The 21,525-nt window shown below is 44.4% G+C and overlaps 1 protein-coding gene across 1 annotated transcript in view; it reads left to right on the plus strand.

Annotated features, from left to right (window-relative positions):
• The window catches only part of LOC126473635 (dipeptidase 1-like), a 1,495,347-nt gene that overhangs the window by 445,647 nt on the left and 1,028,175 nt on the right, over positions 1 to 21,525 (plus strand). The gene's annotated exons all lie outside the window — the stretch shown is intronic.

Consider the following 21,525-nt stretch of genomic DNA (forward strand, 5'->3'; position numbering starts at 1 on the left):
GAATAGATTTGTAAAGCAAGTTTATCGTAAAGGGAAAGTTAATTGAGATATAAATAACAATAGCAAATAACTTTATACATAAACAAAACTTCAGCATATTAGATAATTACGCCGGTAAAAAGTGCAGTCATTATGTTTACTATTTTTCGATTGGTTACTGATGAAAAGCGTGGACTGACGCCTGAGAACGTTGTTTTGCAATTGGCTGTTGAGTAAACTGACCAATGGTAAAGCAATATTCTTCGCGCGCCTTTCTCTTCTGGTAGAGAAGAATTTGAGTATTCCAGAGAGGAGTCGGAACCTAGCCATGAAACAGTTCGGACGTGTATAGTAGTAGTTCCGATGGAAACGATAAGTTGCCGGATCTAGTAGTGTTTCATACATCAAAAGTGTGGTAAAGTGACGTCATAATTATTCGGACGGGTGTGTAGAAATTTCGGAATTTTTAAGTGAATTTTGTGACGAGAAAAGCCATACATTCCGCGTGGCGTATTGAGCAGGCCGGTGGCTAAAAACTGTGACTGCATTAGGTACCGACATACTTAATATTTGGCAAGCATTCTCAACCAAAAACGATACGTATTTTTGTAGCTATTACGTTTTCGGGAAAGGCAACACCATAAACTTGCTAACGTGAGTGTAAGGGATTGTGAGTGACTGTGTTGAGACTAGCACGGGCTTGGCAGTGATACTTTTTCACCTAAGTTTCAGACTATATTAATTAAGGACAAAATTTCCAACCTTTCATTTCGTGGAAAACCTACTCCAGAAACGTAGATCAGTGACTTTAATTGCAGCCTAGTTCACGTCGAAGTACAGTAGCTTTCGCTCGGCTTCCATACCAATGATCTGCTGAAACAATGTTCACAGGTAGGTGCAGGTTCGTCGTAAAGGGACGCAGGGATCCGCGCCGCCGCAAATGGCGGCTCGAAGGCATTGAAGGCACTCTCCACTAACATCAGCCCGCCACAAGTCTCGAAGGCCACAAACGTTCACCACCGTTAAAGCGCGTATTTAAAGCAAATGTGATTTGCGTCCTCGTAGCGTGGCTACGAGCTACAATCTTCTGCGACTGACCCGTCCCCTGAATAGACTTTATCTTTCAGATGGAGGAACTCGTCTACAAACTTTCATTTATGTCGCACAACTCCTTCTTGGTGTTGAAATTTTTGTCCGTCAGTATATAATTCTCGTACCTTACGAAATTATCACGTCAAAGAATGGCTCCAGATAAGATATCATCTGCTTTGTAGTGAACGAATTTATAGCATCGGTGTAGGAAATGTTGTCTTGTAAGAGGGTTATTACCTCGTGAAGCTTAAGAATCCTACATACTAACATTTTCTTTTAATTACCAGCTGAGAAACCCGGAATTACCCAGGCATTTATTTATAGCTTAGACCGAGATGTTGTACGCTAGGATTTTATTTTTCCTTCAAATTAGTCAGGCTTGGATCCCTGCACTCAGCCTGGAGAGAAAGATGCGGTCCCAGAGATTGGGGACCGCCCCGACGGCGGCAGCTGGGAGACTGCAGACCCCAGTTCAGACCCAGGGGCCGCTTCCCCCACCACCTCCAGTAGCCGCACCGAAGACACCAGGAGAGGAATGGTGGAGGGGGTAACGGCTTGTATACACTCCTGGAAATTGAAATAAGAACACCGTGAATTCATTGTCCCAGGAAGGGGAAACTTTATTGACACAATCCTGGGGTCAGATACATCACATGATCACACTGACAGAACCACAGGCACATAGACACAGGCAACAGAGCATGCACAATGTCGGCACTAGTACAGTGTATATCCACCTTTCGCAGCAATGCAGGCTGCTATTCTCCCATGGAGACGATCGTAGAGATGCTGGATGTAGTCCTGTGGAACGGCTTGCCATGCCATTTCCACCTGGCGCCTCAGTTGGACCAGCGTTCGTGCTGGACGTGCAGACCGCGTGAGACGACGCTTCATCCAGTCCCAAACATGCTCAATGGGGGACAGATCCGGAGATCTTGCTGGCCAGGGTAGTTGACGTACACCTTCTAGAGCACGTTGGGTGGCACGGGATACATGCGGACGTGCATTGTCCTGTTGGAACAGCAAGTTCCCTTGCCGGTCTAGGAATGGTAGAACGATGGGTTCGATGACGGTTTGGATGTACCGTGCACTATTCAGTGTCCCCTCGACGATCACCAGTGGTGTACGGCCAGTGTAGGAGATCGCTCCCCACACCATGATGCCTGGTGTTGGCCCTGTGTGCCTCGGTCGTATGCAGTCCTGATTGTGGCGCTCACCTGCACGGCGCCAAACACGCATACGACCATCATTGGCACCAAGGCAGAAGCGACTCTCATCGCTGAAGACGACACGTCTCCATTCGTCCCTCCATTCACGCCTGTCGCGACACCACTGGAGGCGGGCTGCACGATGTTGGGGCGTGAGCGGAAGACGGCCTAACGGTGTGCGGGACCGTAGCCCAGCTTCATGGAGACGGTTGAGAATGGTCCTCGCCGATACCCCAGGAGCAACAGTGTCCCTAATTTGCTGGGAAGTGGCGGTGCGGTCCCCTACGGCACTGTGTAGGATCCTACGGTCTTGGCGTGCATCCGTGCGTCGCTGCTGTCCGGTCCCAGGTCGACGGGCACGTGCACCTTCCGCCGACCACTGGCGACAACATCGATGTACTGTGGAGACCTCACGCCCCACGTGTTGAGCAATTCGGCAGTACATCCACCCGGCCTCCCGCATGCCCACTATACGCCCTCGTTCAAAGTCCGTCAACTGCACATACGGTTCACGTCCACGCTGTCGCGGCATGCTACCAGTGTTAAAGACTGCGATGGAGCTCCGTATGCCACGGCAACCTGGCTGACACTGACGGCGGCGGTGCACAAATGCTGCGCAGGTAGCGCCATTCGACGGCCAACACCGCGGTTCCTGGTGTGTCCGCTGTACCGTGCGTGTGATAATTGCTTGTACAGCCCTCTCGCAGTGTCCGGAGCAAGTATGGTGGGTCTGACACACCGGTGTCAATGTGTTCTTTTTTCCATTTTCAGGAGTGTATATAGGGCGCCGAGAGGAACAGCACAGCATTCGTCAGGAACCACCTGAAGATGGCAGGGTGTAAGTCTGCTGAAATATTGTGGAGAGAATACGACGCTACCCGGTCGGATACTCCAGAAGTGCTCAAATTTTATTTTTTGCTTACACGGTGACAATCATTGAACTACATGAAAAAAAACAACGAAAATTACTGACAAACTATGGTGTGCATACACTTCATTCAATATATAAACGTCACTACAGATATTCGTATTTAGGTTACGACATGTTCGATATGCCTGCCATCATTGGCGATGATGTGACACAGAGAAACAGCGAAATTCTGCATGACCCGTTGAAGAGTCGGAGCATCTGTGCTGGCGATGACCTCCTGAATGGCTGTTTTCAGCTCAGCGATAGTTTTGGGATTATTGCTGCACAGTCTTCAACACACCCCCACAGAATGGAGTCGCGTGTGTTCATATCCGCAGAATAAGGCGGCCAATCCAGGCCCATGCCAGTGGCCTCTGGGTACGCCACAGCCAGAATGGGGTCCCCAAAATGCTCCTCCACGCTTACTTTGGATAATAGGGATGAAATCATCTTCGAAAACCTTCACGTACCGTTCGGTAGTCACCGTGTCATCAAGGAATATCGATCGCATCGATTATTCCATGACTGGTCCCGTAGAGGGTAAAGAGACTTTTAGATCGCGAAATGCCGATTCTGTCACCAAAATGGGCCAATTTTACTTATTGACGAACCCATCCAAATGAAACTGGGATTCGTCGCTAAGCCAAGCCATGCATGCTCATACATGCCGGCGGTCAAACGTGAAGTTCGAACGTCCTAACGCAAACCGTTCAGAAGTTACTTCGTGTATTTCAGTAATTGTAACCTTGTATAAAGCTTCTCAGCACGCAATGTTTGAAGTAGAATGAAGGAAAAGCTTCTTTGATAGGGAGAGACCGTGAAGCAGCTTTGCGAACACAATGAGAATTTCGACTGTTTTCTCTGCGAGTGAAAGGTTCTGAGGAGCGACATAATGCATGACCCTCTCTGTCACAGTTACGTCACACTTCTCTTTCAAAAGGACTTTTCAATAAGCAAGTGAAAACCTGAAGTTGTGTAGCTGCAGCAAGTGTAACCTCACAGTCTCCTTTGGCTTCTTGAGACTGTATAGTTCATTTTGTCACTGACGCAAACTTCCGAAAATTCTTTTGTCAGTAGGGCATAAAGAAATATTTTCCTAGGAAAGACGTCAGTTATAAACAAAACCTATCGGTGCAAGCAAAGAAATGTCGTTACATTTTTAATTTACAAAGCGAAATCAGTAAATATGTACTTCCTAGTTAAGTAGATTAGCTGTTAGTTTGTATTGATAAAGATAATATCTCTGCACTTTATTCTGTCACGGACGTAACCTCCCGAAAATGCATCTATTACTTAGTTTAAAAAAAGTGGCATCTACTGGTTCTCTGTTGTGCCACGAAAGTAACAGCGCTGGCTACTGGCTCTTAGGTGTTCTACGCTAGCCGGCCGCTGTGGCCGAGCGGTTCTAGGCGCTTCAGTCTTGAACGGCGCTCTTGCTACGGTCGCAGATTCGAATCCTGTCTCGGCCATAGATATGTGTGATGTCCTTAGGTTAGTTACGTTTAAGTAGTTCTAAGTTCTAGGGGACTGATGACCTCAGATGTTAAGTCCCATAGTGCTCAGAGCCATTTGAACCATTGAGGAGATTCAGGGTAAATTAAGCTGTTCACGGGTAGCGTTGCTGTACCATATTTGTGTCCCTCCGTCTGTTATTGTTAATCAGTTGTTCATTAAATATTTTACAACTTGTCGCGTTGATTGACGGAAGCGATGTGTGCATTTATTGAGTGCACGTATGTCCTCGCATAAGGAAGATAAGGATCACTAGCTATTTTCGTAAACTTCCGCTTGAGAGCAGATTCTCGGGGCAAAAATGTGGAAGCTATAAGCCAGAGAATGGGCAACCATAATTTTGGAGTGTTTTAATTGTTCCTTCGATGATGCGCATAGTTCGATTGAGCTGCGTGACATCGAGTCCGGCGTATCGCCGGTTGATAAAGACTGCAACCCATTGTTGTGTCACAGGGTACACCAGACAAAGAGCAGAAGTTCCTAGTGGTGGAGCTGATGAACCCTATGTCGTACCACAAATCTCCAAGATGTCCTTTCTTGTCTTCATCTTAGACGCAGTTTTCAGCACAGCACGCTCTCTCTAGAACTGAGCGTCCTGTCAAGAGTGACCCCCTAGATAACGCGGGACTTGATGTGCCTCTGCCGTTACTCTTCAAGGTGCGCCTTTCAATTGTTTTTGGCGAGTTGTTGTTATGGTGGAAACTTGGTACTTTTGTTCTGGCAGCACTTGGCTGTAACCTCCAGTTACGGATGTATTTGACAACAATTTGTGGGTCTTCACTCAAGACAGACTCGATAGCACGCCGATCTTTCTATTTAGAAGCAAGAAATCAATCGTTTTGTCTTTAGGAATGTTTTCTATGTACATATATACGATGTTACTCGTGCCCGAGGGTATCATAAACTGTACGTGTTGCTGGAGAGGCACTGAACGAGTAGCAGTACCGGCTCCAATCAGTCCTAGTGCTCTGGATACGTCGCAGCGCCACACGACAAGTTGTATACAATGATCTGGTAGAAAGCGTCGGAAGCTCTTTGAGACTGTTTTCAGATGATGCTGCTCTGTATAAGAAAGTAGCAACGCAGGAAGACCTTATCGGTTTATCGAATGACTTGCAGAGGGTTGATGAATGGTACAAGCACTGGCAGTTGACCCTATACGTAAATCAAGGTAACATATTGCGCACGCAGGAAAAGAAATTCACACTGAACAACTACACTATTAATGACAAATTGCTGGAAACATCTGCTGTAAAATATCTAGGAGTAACTATCCAGAACGAGCTTAAGTGGAATGACCATATAAAGCAAATATAAAGAAAAGTAAGTGCCAGACTGAAATTAGTTGGAGGATCTTAAGGAAACGTAGCTCAGCCACGAAGGAAGTGCCTTATAAGGCGCTTGTTCCACCGATTCTTGAGTATTGTACATCAGTGTGGGATCCTTACCAGGTAGTACTTGTAAAAGAGACAGGGCACACCCAACGAGGTACGGTAGGATTCGCCACGGGATGGTCCGGTCGGTGCGAGAGCTTCACAGAGATATTCAGCAAACTATAGTGGCAAACGCTATAGGAGAGGCGTTGTGCATCACGCTGAGGTTTACTATTGAAATTTCGAGAGAGTACTTTCCAGCAAGAGTCAGATAACATCATTACTTCCTCCACATTCATCTCAAGAAATGACCGCAGCGAGAAAATTCCAGTAATTAGAGCTAGTACAGGGGCTTACCGACAGTCATTCTTCCCACGCGCCATTCACGAATCGAAAAGTGCGCTCCAACACACACAGGCAGTTGGCTTTCCGAGCACTGATGTAGATGCGGATTTAAACCGTGGACGGATGGAAACGTGCCGCCTGATCGGGTGGGCCAGGTTTCTTGTTGCACCAGGTCGACGGTCGTGTCCGGACACGTCGTCATGCAGGCGAACGAACGGCTGCTCTTAACATGCGCCACACCATGGAAGCCTGTGGTGAGGGGGGGAGGGTGGAGGGGTAGGGTAATCAAATGGTCCAACACAGCTGTGGACGGCTTGAACATGTTTTTCACACCATCTTGCTTGTTGCGTTCCCCGACGATGGCATCTACCACGAGGATAACTGTCAGTGCCACACAGCCAGTATTGTGCCACTGTGGTTTTAGCTGCACGATAGGGAAGTTACGTATGTCCTTTGGCAACAAAATTCGCCTCACCTTTATCCGACAAAACACATCTGAGACGCTACCAGACACCAACTCTGCGTCCACAAGCAACAGGCCCGTACTCTTAGGGAATTGTGTGATCTGCGTGTGAGGACTCTCGGTGCTATAAGTCTCTGTAATCCTATTAAAGACTTTTCGAATCCTTTTCACGATCATTAGCTTCCATTCAAAAGATGGACCAACATGCCATTAGCAGACAGTAATAATGTTGTGGCTCAGAAGTGTAGATGTGTACGATAAATATTTTTGGATTACGTAATACTTCTCAGTCTAATCATAACTGGTCAAGGCAGGAACAAGCCAAATTACTTCATTCGTTATGATGGCAGCAGCGCAAGGTATCCAACACGTTTGGCATTTTTAAGTCAGTTACTCGAGTATGTGTGTAGGTTGCGCACTATGTCACTATGTGATAATGACAGACACCTGTGGACGACTTGCGTTGGAGAACAAATATCTTCTTCAGTCTCTACACGGTGATGAAGGCTGAGGGAGGAATCATGGTGAACGGCATACATGCTCTTAGCATAACAACAAGAAAGTGGTTCCCTGTATTCTATATTTGGTTAAACGTAGCAATTAAGTTTTGTGTTCCGTAGACTTTTGATAATACAGCTATCTAATTTGAAATTTTGTAGATAGCAGAGATGAAGTAGTGGGAGCGAAAGATTATCTCCAAGTTGCACAGAAACCAGATTATAGTTGTAAGAGTCGAAAGAAATGGAGCAGTATCTCGACAGAGAATGAACCTGGTCCTTACCGTAATCGTATATCATTCAATCCGTAGAGTGAGCAAACAGTAAAGGAAACCAGAAGAAATTTGGAGTAAGGACTAAATTTCAGCTAGGAGAATTGAAAAGTTTCAGGTGTACCGATTCCACAGTAAACCAGTGAGAGATGGCAAAGAGCGTGGAAGATATCTTTAACGATATGCATAGTGTTTTCAAAAGAGGAATATTAACAAAAGTAAATATACAATAATGGAATGTACTTAAACTAAATCAGGCGACGCTGAGAGAATTAGAGTAGGAAATTAGACACTAAAAGTAGTAGGTGATGTTCATACTTCCACTGCAAAGCAACTGACCATGACTGAAGTAAAAAGGATATAAAATACAGACAATGCCATTTCTGGAAAACGTAAATTTGTTAACATCAGATATATAATTAACCGTCAGGAATTATTAACCTGAAAATTTGTAAATTTAAGGCAAGTTCCTATGGGACCAAACTGCGGAAGTTATCGGTCCCTAGGATTACACACTACTTAATCTAACTTAAACTGACTTACAGTAAGAACAACACACACAGCCATGCCTGAAGGAGGACACGAACCTCCGACGGGGGAAGGCGCGCGAACCGTGGCTAGGCGCCTGAGACCACGTGGCTACCAATCGCAGCTCTTAGCCTGAAACGTAGCCATATATGGAAGGAAAATGTGGACCATAAACAATACAGTCAAGAACAGATTTGATGCACACGAAATATGCGGCTGCAAAAGAATGATGAACGTTAGATGAGTACGTAGGATGACTGAGGAAGAGGTATTGAATCGACATTGGGAGAAAAGAGGATTGACTCAACGTGACTAAATGAAGGATCGGTTGATACGGTAAATTCTGAGCCATCAAGGAACAGTAATTGTCAGTCTTATAGTGGAGTGGTGTGACAAGGGGAGAAGGGCAGAGGGGGTTAAAACTGTTGAGGGCAACGAACGTTCAGATGACAGGTTACTATAGTTACGCACAGGGTAGACTAGCGTGTAGAGCTGCACAATACCAGTTTTTAGACTGAAGACCAGAACAACAGATAAAATCTCCTCAGCAGAATAAATAAATTGCCATTATCAACATCAGTAAATAGTTTTCAAGCCACTAACTATACCAGTCCGCGGTGTGTCCGCGACGTTTCGAAACTAACATGGTCACCTCCCAGTTTTTGGAGACATTAATCTTCAACGGTTCTATTTTATCGACAAGTCGCAAAACTCTTCACCTGAAAATTTGCTATTGAATAACCCTGAAAGCCTCGTTTCTACAACTGAATTGATTCATTCTCTCACTCATTGTCTATTTATTAAAAAACTTTTCGAATTAAAGCTCGTGTTTGCGGAACATTCAAACCTTATATGAATGGTTTAAGTGTATTTAGTCAGCTCTGCAGCCGAATAAAATGCATGGTTGGCTCCAGAACGCTATTTTAATAACATTTTTAAATGTTCTTGTACATGAATTTGCAATCATCCCATCAGGTCGAGAAGAGAGAAGGAAATGAATTGTGGAATCCACTGCCAGAATAATCACACTATACTGCTACAATTAAAATATTCGAAAAAAGTAATAGAAAACTGAAGAGGCATAAACACGAATGGTTGCAAAGCACCTTTCACGGAGAAAGGTATAGAAAAACGATAAAGAAAATTGGCCCGGTGCGGGTTGGACTCGCGCACTGAGGGGTCTGTATAAACTTAATTACATATGTAGACGTCCTGAGAATTGAGCGTGTGTGGCCGGCGGTTCTAGCTGCTTCAGTCTGGAACCGCGCGACCGCTACGGTCGCAGGTTCGAATCCTGCCTCGGGCATGGATTTGTGTGACGTCCTTAGGTTAGTTAGGTTGAAGTTGTTCTACGTTCTAGGGGACTGACGACGTCAGATGTTGAGATCCATAGTGCTCAGAGCCATTTGAACCATTTTGAATTGAGCGTACTAACGATTTTTGCCTATTCTCGCCACTCGCATCAGTCCAAGGGATTCAACGATGTTCGCTAATTTTTCAATTTCAAGTAACGTGATTTAATTACAAATTAACTATTTCGGATTTGTCCTTTTACTTGTACTGTGGAACCCCTATAGGATTTTAAAAGTATGTTTTCCAGTATAAAAATATGTGAGATAAATGGACGTATTGTAACGTCTCTTGCAGCGGTCTCTCCGCGATATTTTCAGAAATTTTATAAATTACACTCCTGGAAATGGGAAAAAGAACACATTGACACCGGTGTGTCAGACCCACCATACTTGCTCCGGACGTTGCGAGAGGGCTGTACAAGCAATGATCACACGCACGGCACAGCGGACACACCAGGAACAGCGGTGTTGGCCGTCGAATGGCGCTAGCTGCGCAGCATTTGTGCACCGCCGCCGTCAGTGTCAGCCAGTTAGCCGTGGCATACGGAGCACCATCGCAGTCTTTAACACTGGTAGCACGCCGCGACAGCGTGGACGTGAACCGTATGTGCAGTTGACGGACTTTGAGCGAGGGCGTATAGTGGGCATGCGGGAGGCCGGGTGGACGTACCGCCGAATTGCTCAACACGTGGGGCGTGAGGTCTCCACAGTACATCGATGTTGTCGCCAGTGGTCGGCGGAAGGTGCACGTGCCCGTCGACCTGGGACCGTAGGATCCTACGCAGTGCCGTAGGGGACCGCACCGCCACTTCCCGGCAAATTAGGGACACTGTTGATCCTGGGGTATCGGCGAGGACCATTCGCAACCGTCTCCATGAAGCTGGGCTACGGTCCCGCACACCGTTAGGCCGTCTTCCGCTCACGCCCCAACATCGTGCAGCCCGCCTCCAGTGGTGTCGCGACAGGCGTGAATGGAGGGACGAATGGAGACGTGTCGTCTTCAGCGATGAGAGTCGCTTCTGCCTTGGTGCCAATGATGGTCGTATGCGTGTTTGGCGCCGTGCAGGTGAGCGCCACAATCAGGACTGCATACGACCGAGGCACACAGGGCCAACACCCGGCATCATGGTGTGGGGAGCCATCTCCTACACTGGCCGTACACCACTGGTGATCGTCGAGGGGACACTGAATAGTTCACGGTACATCCAAACCGTCATCGAACCCATCGTTCTACCATTCCTAGACCGGCAAGGGAACTTGCTGTTCCAACAGGACAATGCACGTCCGCATGTATCCCGTGCCACCCAACGTGCTCTAGAAGGTGTAAGTCAACTACCCTGGCCAGCAAGATCTCCGGATCTGTCCCCCATTGAGCATGTTTGGGACTGGATGAAGCGTCGTCTCACGCGGTCTGCACGTCCAGCACGAACGCTGGTCCAACTGAGGCGCCAGGTGGAAATGGCATGGCAAGCCGTTCCACAGGACTACATCCAGCATCTCTACGATCGTCTCCATGGGAGAATAGCAGCCTGCATTGCTGCGAAAGGTGGATATACACTGTACTAGTGCCGACATTGTGCATGCTCTGTTGCCTGTGTCTATGTGCCTGTGGTTCTGTCAGTGTGATCATGTGATGTATCTGACCCCAGGAATGTGTCAATAAAGTTTCCCCTTCCTGGGACAATGAATTCACGGTGTTCTTATTTCAATTTCCAGGAGTGTATATAACTCAGTGCATATCTCGAAATATCTCTTCTTATCTTACCGATTATCAATGCAAAGTAGTTTCAAGCCCAATTATTCCTTGGAGCGTCCATTTACTCCATGGAGTAGCTTCTCTGCTATCTATGTTTTCTCTTATGAGAAGAATGAAGGAATTCTTGCCGATTAGTCGTGAAAGAAGGAGGAGGTATATGTATGTATTGTTGAGCTAGTCGCCATCTTGATGAGATTCTGTATAAGGAATTTAATACATGAACTAAACTAAAGTAAGTGTGTTCGCGTATTATTTAACTGATTATTATTGACAGTGTCTGCTTACTACGCTGTGTTGCACGGGATCAGTGGGGAACGTCTGATTTACAATGGACGAACCTGCCGTTTTGTATGCTCAAGATATCCAGTTACTTCAAATAAATAGGCTAACACGGTCTTACCAGCTGATCTCCGGTCTTCCCCATGTGATCACCGAAAGTTAATAATTATTACAAATGTTTTCAGGACATCGACTGACAATTTTCGTCGCACCGAGACTTCGAAATTGCTTCACTGCCTTATGGAATTTAAGTTAAGCTCAGTTTAATCAGGATAGAACAGTATTGAACTGTGTGAAAGTGATAAGCCTGCTTTGTGAAAGAAAATTCCCTTAACATACGCATGTTTTTACTATCCTGATCAGTGAAGCTAAATCAGGCCGGTGTGAGAGGTTTTTTAAATTTTAGATTACATACAAAAAATATTAAAGTATCTTTTGGCTGAAGTGACGCAGAAGCTTAAAATTTTTACAGCACTAAGGGACCTCAAATCTTAGCATTCGACATAAATTTGAACGTGATACGGTTACCTGTTGTAGAGAAAAGGAGATCTTAACCGATGGACAGACCGACAGAGAGACGTATAAAAAACTGCGAAAACGTTTTTCGTGTGACATAGTGTCAACTAAACAATTTTCGGATTTTATTTTCTATTTTGTACTGTGAAACCATGCTTCTTTCCAGATTTCATGATTCTAGGTCAACGGAACGTACCCTACAAGTTTTGATGAGTGAGTTTTCGAGTGTCAGAATATGTGATATAAATTGCCATATCTTTTGATAGCATTCACTTAGAAAGTTAAGTTTTTCCTACATCGGCAAGGGAATGTATGCTTCAGCATGGGGCTTAAATTTCAACCTGATGCGTCTACTCGTTCCAGAAAGGGAACTTTAATAGTCGGGCAGACAGCCAGATGGACCACAAAGCGATCGTATAAGGGTTCCGTTTTCTCACAGGTTGAGGCACGGAACCGAGGAAAAAAATAATAAAGTGAAGGGGAAAATGGCATATTACGACTTTAGCCAATGACACAGAAAAACATTAAAACTCATACTTGCAGAAGCACTATTTCCGTTATCAGGAAGGAATATATTTGCTGCTAGTGAAATGCCCATCGTTTTTCTGGTAATTCACCTGCTCCTATCAACATCCCCATCAAACAACACTGAACGTGGGATGTGACTTTCCATTGACGATGTGCTTATACTTGTATCTTCTGTCAATCTTCAATTACTCGTTCCTACACCTTCATATCATACGACTTTAGTCTTCATCCTATTTTTCTAGCTCTTTCACAACACCAGCCTTTAAGGTGACATATACGGGTAGGAAGAACTGCACGCTAAGAATGGCGGTATTATTCGTCGCATATGCCACCTATTTACGCGTTTCATTCTACGTCCGTTTGTTTTGGTCTTTGTTTATTATTCCGTTTCGCACAATACCGCAGACACCAGCGAGTTGTAACAGGCGAACCAGGCCGATAACACAGCGTACGCAGCCTCATTGGAGTGTATTGTTTTCCGTTAACGACGGTTTCAGTACGCAGCCACAGATATGCTACAGGCAGAACAAACACGTTGCTTCGTGGCGGCGGACAAACTTGTAAACAATATTAAGGTTTATTCTCGTAATTTTGCTTTTGAGTTAACTGCAGCGACCACTGGAACGTTTCCTTCACCACTGAAATTTGTAACGTTGGGATCTCAGATGGAATACCATGTTCAACAAAGGTCTGTTGTACTAATGTTCCGATTGTGTTAACGTTGTCTTTAGTCTGATGACCGACAAATGCCGGTCTCAACGTCAGCATATATTTGTGTGAATCTCTTCATACCCTCCACATACGTAGACTTACCATTATTTATCTTTCAAGCTAAGATGTGTGGCATTGCTTCCCAACGCTTCTGAGACCATTATCCTCGGGTGAATTCATATATTGGCACCGTTCCCACCATACCTTCATCAACATCAGTACCTAACTACACTTTAGAACGAAAAAGAATTTGCGTTGAGAAATTTTATTTTTGAAATTATGAAATACACTGAGGTGACAAAAGTCATGGGAGAGCGATTTGCACATGATGGCGGTGGTATAGCGAAAAGAATGTGTAAAAGGGCAGCGCATTGACGGAGCCGTCACTCGTACGCAGGCGGTTCATGTGAAAAGCTGTCCGACGCGATTATGGCCGCACCACGGCAATGAACAGATGTTGAATGTGGAACGGTAGCTGGAGCTAGACGCATGGGACATTCCATTACGAAAATCGCTATGGAATTCGGTACTCCGAGATCCACCACGCCAACTGCGTCCCGCAAATACCACATTTCAGGCATTATCTCTCAACTTGGACAACACAGTGGCCGACGACCTTCACTCAACAACGGACAGATGCGGCGTTTGGTTAGAATTGTCAGTGGTAACAGACATGCAGCACTGCGTGAATAGCTGCAGAAATCAAAATGGGACGTGCGGCGAACGTATCCGCAAGAACAGTGCGGAGAAACTTGGAGTTCATGGGCCACGGCAGCGGACGACCGACGAGGGTGCCTTCGCTAACAGCACGACATCGCTTCCAGCGTCTCTCCTGGACTCGTGTCCATATCGATTGGACCCTAGGCGAGATGAGACCCGATTTCATATGGTAAGAGCTGATGATACGTTTCGAGTGTGGCGCAGAGCCGACGTAGCCATGGACCAAGTTTGTCAACGAGTAACTGTGCAAGCTGACGGTGGCTCAGTAAATGTGTAGGCCGTGTTTACATGGAATAGACTGGGCCATTTGGTCCATCAGCTACTTGGAGGCCATTTGCAGCCATTCGTGGGCTCCATGTTCTCACACATAGGTAGAATTTTTATGCATGACAATGAGCAATGTCACCAGGCCACAATTGTTCACGATTGGTTTGAAGAACATCCTGGACAGTTAGAGCGAATGATATGGTCATCCAGATCACTCGAATCTCATCAAATACGTGTGGGACATATTCGAGAGGTCTGTTTGTGCACAAGATCCTGCACCGGCAACACTTTCGCAATTATGGAGTGCTATAGAGGCATATATCTGCATGAGATTTGCAAGGACGTGTTTAGTTCATGCCATCTCCAACTACTGGACCACATCTGGCAAAAGGAGGCTCAACACGATACTTTTGTCAGTTTCACTGTCATCGATGCATGGTGAAAGTACAAAGTATGTATATAATGTATGGACCATGTGAGGAGATTTTCATGCCTTGATTTCACAAGCTACAGCCTCCACCACATTGTCTCACATGTCAAAGCGAGTATTAGAAATTAAAAAAATAAAATAAAAGTAAAGACAAAAAATTAAATTTTTGTGACTTGTGAAATCAGTATTATAATCTTGCGAAACAGTGATCTCTTAAAATTAATTTGGTTTTGTGACGCAAAATGCAATCGAACTCTTTGGTTCCTATCCCTCAGAAAAATTCATTTCGCTCCAGACATCTGCATTTCTGGAGATACTAGACTGATTTACCCCGAGGCCGGCTTCTACCAGTCTTTCCATTGTTCTGTAAAATATGGTTGTCGATATTTCGAATCATGAATTATTTATCCGGCAGCTGATCAATATTCACAATTGTAAGAACTTACCTCCTTATTGGGATTATTAGATTCTTCATAAAGTCTGAGGATATTACGCCAGTTTCGTTTACCTTGCACACTAGGAGGAATACTGTGCCACCGTATTTCTCCTAGGATCTGAAGAATTCTGAGATATCGTAATCTCTTGTGGTGTCTCGTTTCGATTTAGGTCTTACGGTGCTCTGTCAAGTACTTCTCACTGAACCGTATCTTTTATATTAATCTAATATCTCTTTCCTTTTAGAAATAGTCAGAAAAGTTTGTAAGCGTGTTGCAGGGTAGGCTTTTCTGAAAAAAACAGTTCTTAAGAGAGAAATTCGGTGCGTTGGGCTGTTTCCGAGTTAATTAACATTGAAGTTAGACAATCAGGCCTTTGCGCGCGTAAATTTAAGCGACCAACCACATATAATTAGTGTCTGTTGTCCTCATAGCGCAGGTGAAAGCGTCAAAGACTGCTTGTCCTTTGGCTCGGTATCGGTCCTAACTACCGTCCCATGTCCAATTTTTGTCTCGCTCTCCTGTTCCCTTTTTGTAAATCAAACGAAGAACACGTTCGGCGCCAATTCTGTGTCGGACCGCTACAATTTGTGCCCATAACGGCCTAATTGGCTGAATTCAGTGACTTGAGTGCCCATCAACATTGACGGGAAAGAATCGTAACACGAAGGAGGAGTTGTGCGACATAAAAGAAAGTTCGTAGGCATGTCTCTGCATCTGAAAGATGCTGTCTATTCAGATTTCATGCCAGCCACATAAGAGTGGCGTTAGAACCAATAATATGAGGAAAGAAATTAGGTTTGCTTTAAATACAAGCAGTAACGGTCGTGAGCGTTAGTTATTTTTGAGATTGGACGTGGTGAGTTGATGCTGTCAAGAATGTCTTTAAGACGACAAAGACGCCATTAACAACGCCTCACTGAATTTGAACAAGATCGTGTGATAGGGCTACGAGAAGCTGGATGTTCTTCTGCGATACTGCAGAAAGACTTGGCAGGATTGTAGCCACTGTACCTTAATACTGGAAGCGTGACTTCAGTGGTGTCAAGGAGCGCTCGTGGGAGGCCAGGGTGGGAGTCTGCTGCGTTTTATGATGGAAGCTGGTCCTGCCTGCGTGCCAGCGATGGCGGTGTGTTGCTTAGGAGGCGGCCAGATGAGGACCTGCACCCAACTGGCCTGCCTACCAGACATACTGGACCTACACCTGGAATTATTGTCTGCGGCGCGATTACGCACGACAGCAGGCCCTCTCTCTTCGTTATCCCGCTCACCCTGACTGCCCTCAATACGCTTCTGTAACCCACCAAGCTCTCCACAGTACAGACACGTTACTTGGACAGCTCGATCACGAGATCTGTCTCCAATAAGAACATGTGGGGCGTCGTATTGAGACGCTCCAGCATCATCCATCATCCCTCTATCGCTCCACCAAGACCAACAGTCGTGGAACTCTGATCACACAAACTGACCTCCGCTACCTGTAAGACACAACGCATGCACGTTTGCATACTTGCTCTGAAATTTTTTGTAGTTACACCGGTTATTAATGTACCAGCATTCCACATTTACAGTGGCTTACCTCTCGCTTATATTAACCTGTGATCTTGCAGTATTATTCACTTACTTATGTTGCGTAGACAAATGTAGTCTCATAATTTCATTACTCCAGATTAATTTTTTTGGGGCATTGAGATTTTTTCCGTCAGTATGTATGTGGTGTTTGGCGTTCATAGCCGGCTGAAGTGGCCGTGCGGTTAAAGGCGCTGCAGTCTGGAACCGCAAGACCGCTACGGTCGCAGGTTCGAATCCTGCCTCGGGCATGGATGTTTGTGATGTCCTTAGGTTAGTTAGGTTTAACTAGTTCTAAGTTCTAGGGGACTAATGACCTCAGCAGTTGAGTCCCATAGTGCTCAGAGCCATTTGAACTATTTTTTTTGACGTTCATAGTTAACAAACGAAAGAGACGCGTAGAGCGCGAAGAAACAAACCAATAATCGTAATAAACGTAGGTCCGGAAACCAATAGTTTCCCCGATAGGACGTCTTACGATTGAGTACATGTACACGTTAGAACTGATGACCTGTGGATCCAAGCTACAGACATGCACAGGTGGTCAAACACATTACCACAGTAAAACGAGTGTTCCACATGGCCACCGTTTATATGGTCGCAGGCCTCAGTACATCTCTTCACCGACGTCCGTACAGGTTCAAAAATCACAGACGTGTTCCAAAAGCACCGACAGCCATCCACAATGCGCTGCCGGCGTTCGACACTATCAACAGAACTGTAGTACACGGTGGGTTTTAAATATCCCCACATAAAAGGAAACCTAACCGGGTCATGTCAGGGAGACCTGGGATGCCACGATATTGGCGATCCACGACTGATACAGGATCAGGAAGCCGTCCTGTCAGAATATCCTCTTCAGCCTTCCCACTTAATATTTGCAGACTGAGGCTCTTAGCTTTCGTCCCTCATTTCACTGGAACGGACGACGCAAAGCCTCTCCATGAATGCATATCTTCTCTGTACTTACAGGGTGAATAAAAATTCGCGCAAACGGACAGCGCAGCACGATTCCTCATGTAATAGCAGTACAAAAATGTCTGTCAAAAAATGTCGACTTGCTCATATTTCTGGCAGTAAATGGACGTCAAATACTGGCAATCTGGCAACACTTTTATCGCATAGACATGAGGTCGGAGTATTTGGTGTAGTGAATAGCGTTTTGAAACTTCCTGGCAGATTAAAACTGTGTGCCGGACTGAGACTCGAACTCGGGACCTTTGCCTATCGCGGGCAAGTGCTCTACCAACTGAGCTACCCAAGCGCAACTATAACTCGATAGCAGCAGCAGCTTGAGAGAGCAGCAATATGAATGAAATTAGTTTCTGGTGTCGAGGTCTAGTATCAAAGCATCTGGCTAGAAAATAAAAGGTTCTAGAATCCAATCTTGGTTATGTAATTATCTTTCTGTGGAATTACTTGTAAGAAAGAGAAAAAAAAACTGAGTACGTGTTCTGTGATATGAAGAGGCGCGTTGAGGTACAAGCGCAGTCGTTGTATTTCTCTGATACCGTCTGCGCTCGTACGTTGTGTGTGGATAGCTAGACTGTCGGTTTCTACCCCTTTCTTACGGCAGCGGTAGAGCGCCGAGTTTGCTCTGACTCAGGGCTATACGTTCCTCCCGCCACGGGGCAGTAAAGCGCAGAACCTACAGAAACACGATTCTGCCATCTGGCGAGAATGTTAGAATACATTCCGGGCTCAAACTTCCTGTAATCCAGTGTTACAATCATTCTGTAGCATGACGCTAATGCATTTGGATACGCAAATTAATGCTTGATTAAATAGAATGCAACTTAAAAAACATTTGAAATGGCTGAATATAATTTGAATATAATTATGGCGTTGGATTTTGAAACTAAGAGGTATTTTTTCAATATTTATATGTTTCACAACTCTAGGGCTATTGGAACAGACTATGTAACGTCCACCCTCGGGCGTACGTTAACTCTTTAAAGCCTGTACCATGATAAGTTGACGGGCTTCACCTTATAGGAAAGGATTTTAGTACATATGTTGACCGCGTGTACCTAAATGGAAGCAAAACCGGACTTATACCCAGTCAGTAACAACAATGATACGTCGAGCAAATATAAGTGCAATTACACATTAGGACAGGTAAGAAACGTACACTGCAGATGCTACTAATGGTTAATAATACGGTCGCCAGCCTAATTGGGCATTGAGTGAGTTTTTCCCTTGTACAAGTAGATGTACGTACAAGCATAACCACACGTAGTAATACTGTATTATATGGTGGATTTTAGTGAAAGAAAAATCTACTGAATTAAGATTTTCCCTTTTTGTAGTAGTTTGAACAAGCTATAAATACACAACATTACACTGCAATGTTTACTACGAACTGCGTTTTGTCTATTGATCCGACTGAAATCGGACATAGGTCACCCTAGAAATAGCACTTTTGACACACACACATACAATGTCAGTTATAATAATGGCAAAACACTGATAAATTTAGGTTTTATCTTGACTTTAACTTTGCTGGTCAAATCAGTGCAATCACTTCAGAATTTAAATGAATAGAAAAAAGAATGAAATAGGGGGGGGGGGGGGGGACCCTGAAACTGTTATGATCACAATGTTGAAACCATTGACTGTTGGAAACATTAATTACTCAAGATTTAAAAAATATGAATTATTACTCTTATTGTCCAATTACTTCCTCATTTAAGTACCATTATTTTTGTCTCAAATTAATGAAACTTCCTTACTAAGTCAATTCCAAATTTATCTTAGACCTTTGCTCTTTACTCATATTTTCATTAACAATAAAGCTCATTAAGATTCATTCTAGCATAAATAGGTCTGCAGTTAATTCTTATTAACATAAACTTTAAATCTTCATTTCGGGACACTCGGATTGCACAACATGTGGAAAGGACCCTGTCTAGGTTAGTGATTAGGATAATTCATTGATAGAACAAATCTGGTAAAAGTTAAGTTATTATTGAACAGTCAGGAACAAAATTAACACAGGTCCACACGAATACAATTCTAAAGATTCAACCTGTGCGAGTCGAAGCAGCGGTTGGCGGGCGGCGAGATGGCGAGACGCACAGCACACATACAATCACAGCTATGGCTTTTGCTGTAGCGGCACTTTGCTTCTTCTTGGCGTCGTAATCCTTTTCAATCCAGTGCCATTAGAATATAGCCATGCTGTATAGTCGTCGGACACGGCACATCCGAGGCTCAATGGAACCACTTTTTCCAGGATAGCCTCCTCGATCCGGTACGTGTTCCTCAGACCGATGCCCAACTCCAACTGTTACCGCTGCTGAGCCCGTTATGCCGTACCGCGCCCATGTGCATTTTCCCGCGCTCGCCTGCCATCCACCTTTTACTGCTCCCCTACAGATAGGGTATTCACCAAAGGTTTTACATTCCACATATCCTAATACATTTCCTACGCATGGACCAGGCGCACAATTACAATTTCAGACATGTTACAATAGATTCAACAGGGATTACACCTCAATTTTGTTATAGAATTGCTTGAAATCTGACGTAAATATTAATATTCACATCTAAAGTTGCTTACATTTCCTTTAACATAATAACACGAAAAGAAAAAGAAATGACATCAGAACATTGCTTATACTAATTTATTAAAAAATCCGAAGAAAAAATTTATTATATGTTCAGTGCCAACTAAAGAACTAACTTACTCACCACTTCGTGAATAACCAATTTGAGAAAAACCGTTTAGTAGTAGTATTACTGCTTTCTGTCCAAACACGTTGTAGCTGATACTCAGATCAGTTAATTAAAACACTATAGCTGTGTCAGCACGTTTCCTCTTTATGTGAAAATTCAGCTGTATGTGCAAATTACAAACGTGAGTGAAGCAAGGGAATTATTAAAATCTCCATTTAGTCACAAGCCTCTCATTGAAACAATTCAGATAAAAACACTAGGTAGGCCACTGCCGAATCTGAATCTACAGCAGTCAAAAAATTGATGGCGTAAGTTCATGTGCATATTTATCAAAAGAATAAATGGATCTGCGGCTGAGAAGAAAACAACATTTTTCTTTTTGTTTTCCTTGTGTGTTAATTGAGGGAGATGTTCATTGGTGGAAAGAATGGAATAACTGATATTGGGTGTCGTATAATCTAAAATAAAAGTACACGAAATATCAAAGCGACACCTGAATAATATTCTCAGTCTTTCATTTGTTGGCAAAATACAACAAGCACATGGAGGAGAACAGATAATATATTGAATTTAACTGTAAACTGTAGTCTGTTCTGTGGTGTTTTGGTAACTGTTTGTCAGGTACCACGATGCATCTGCTGCCTCTCAAAATAAGGGGTTTTTCAATGAGCTAGTTCAGTACAGCTCGGAAATTGGTAAAGCTCTTCAAGTTAATCTCAGAAGAGCATCAGCGCTCAACGGCTTTTCTAAGACTGTTCAGAACAAGCTACTGCAATGCAGATTGGAAGTGTACGATGAAGAAGTTCGTTAAAAAATAAAACGTGCCGGTTACGTTGCATTAATCGCAGGTGTAGCCCCAGCTGTGTCTTGCGAATTTCAGGTGACTGTTTGGCGAGGTATTGTTCTACATCTACATCTACATCCGGTTCTCCCTTCTATTCCAATCTCGTATTGCACGTGGAAAGAAGGATTGTCGGTATGCTTCTGTGTGGGCTCTAATCTCTCTGATTTTATCCTCATGGTCTCTTCGCGAGATATACGTAGGAGGGAGCAATATATTGCTTGACTCTTCGGTGAAGGTGTGTTCTCGAAACTTTAACAAATGC

This window comes from Schistocerca serialis, chromosome 4, assembly GCF_023864345.2.
Source record: "Schistocerca serialis cubense isolate TAMUIC-IGC-003099 chromosome 4, iqSchSeri2.2, whole genome shotgun sequence".
In the NCBI taxonomy this organism is placed as follows: Eukaryota; Metazoa; Arthropoda; class Insecta; order Orthoptera; family Acrididae; genus Schistocerca; species Schistocerca serialis.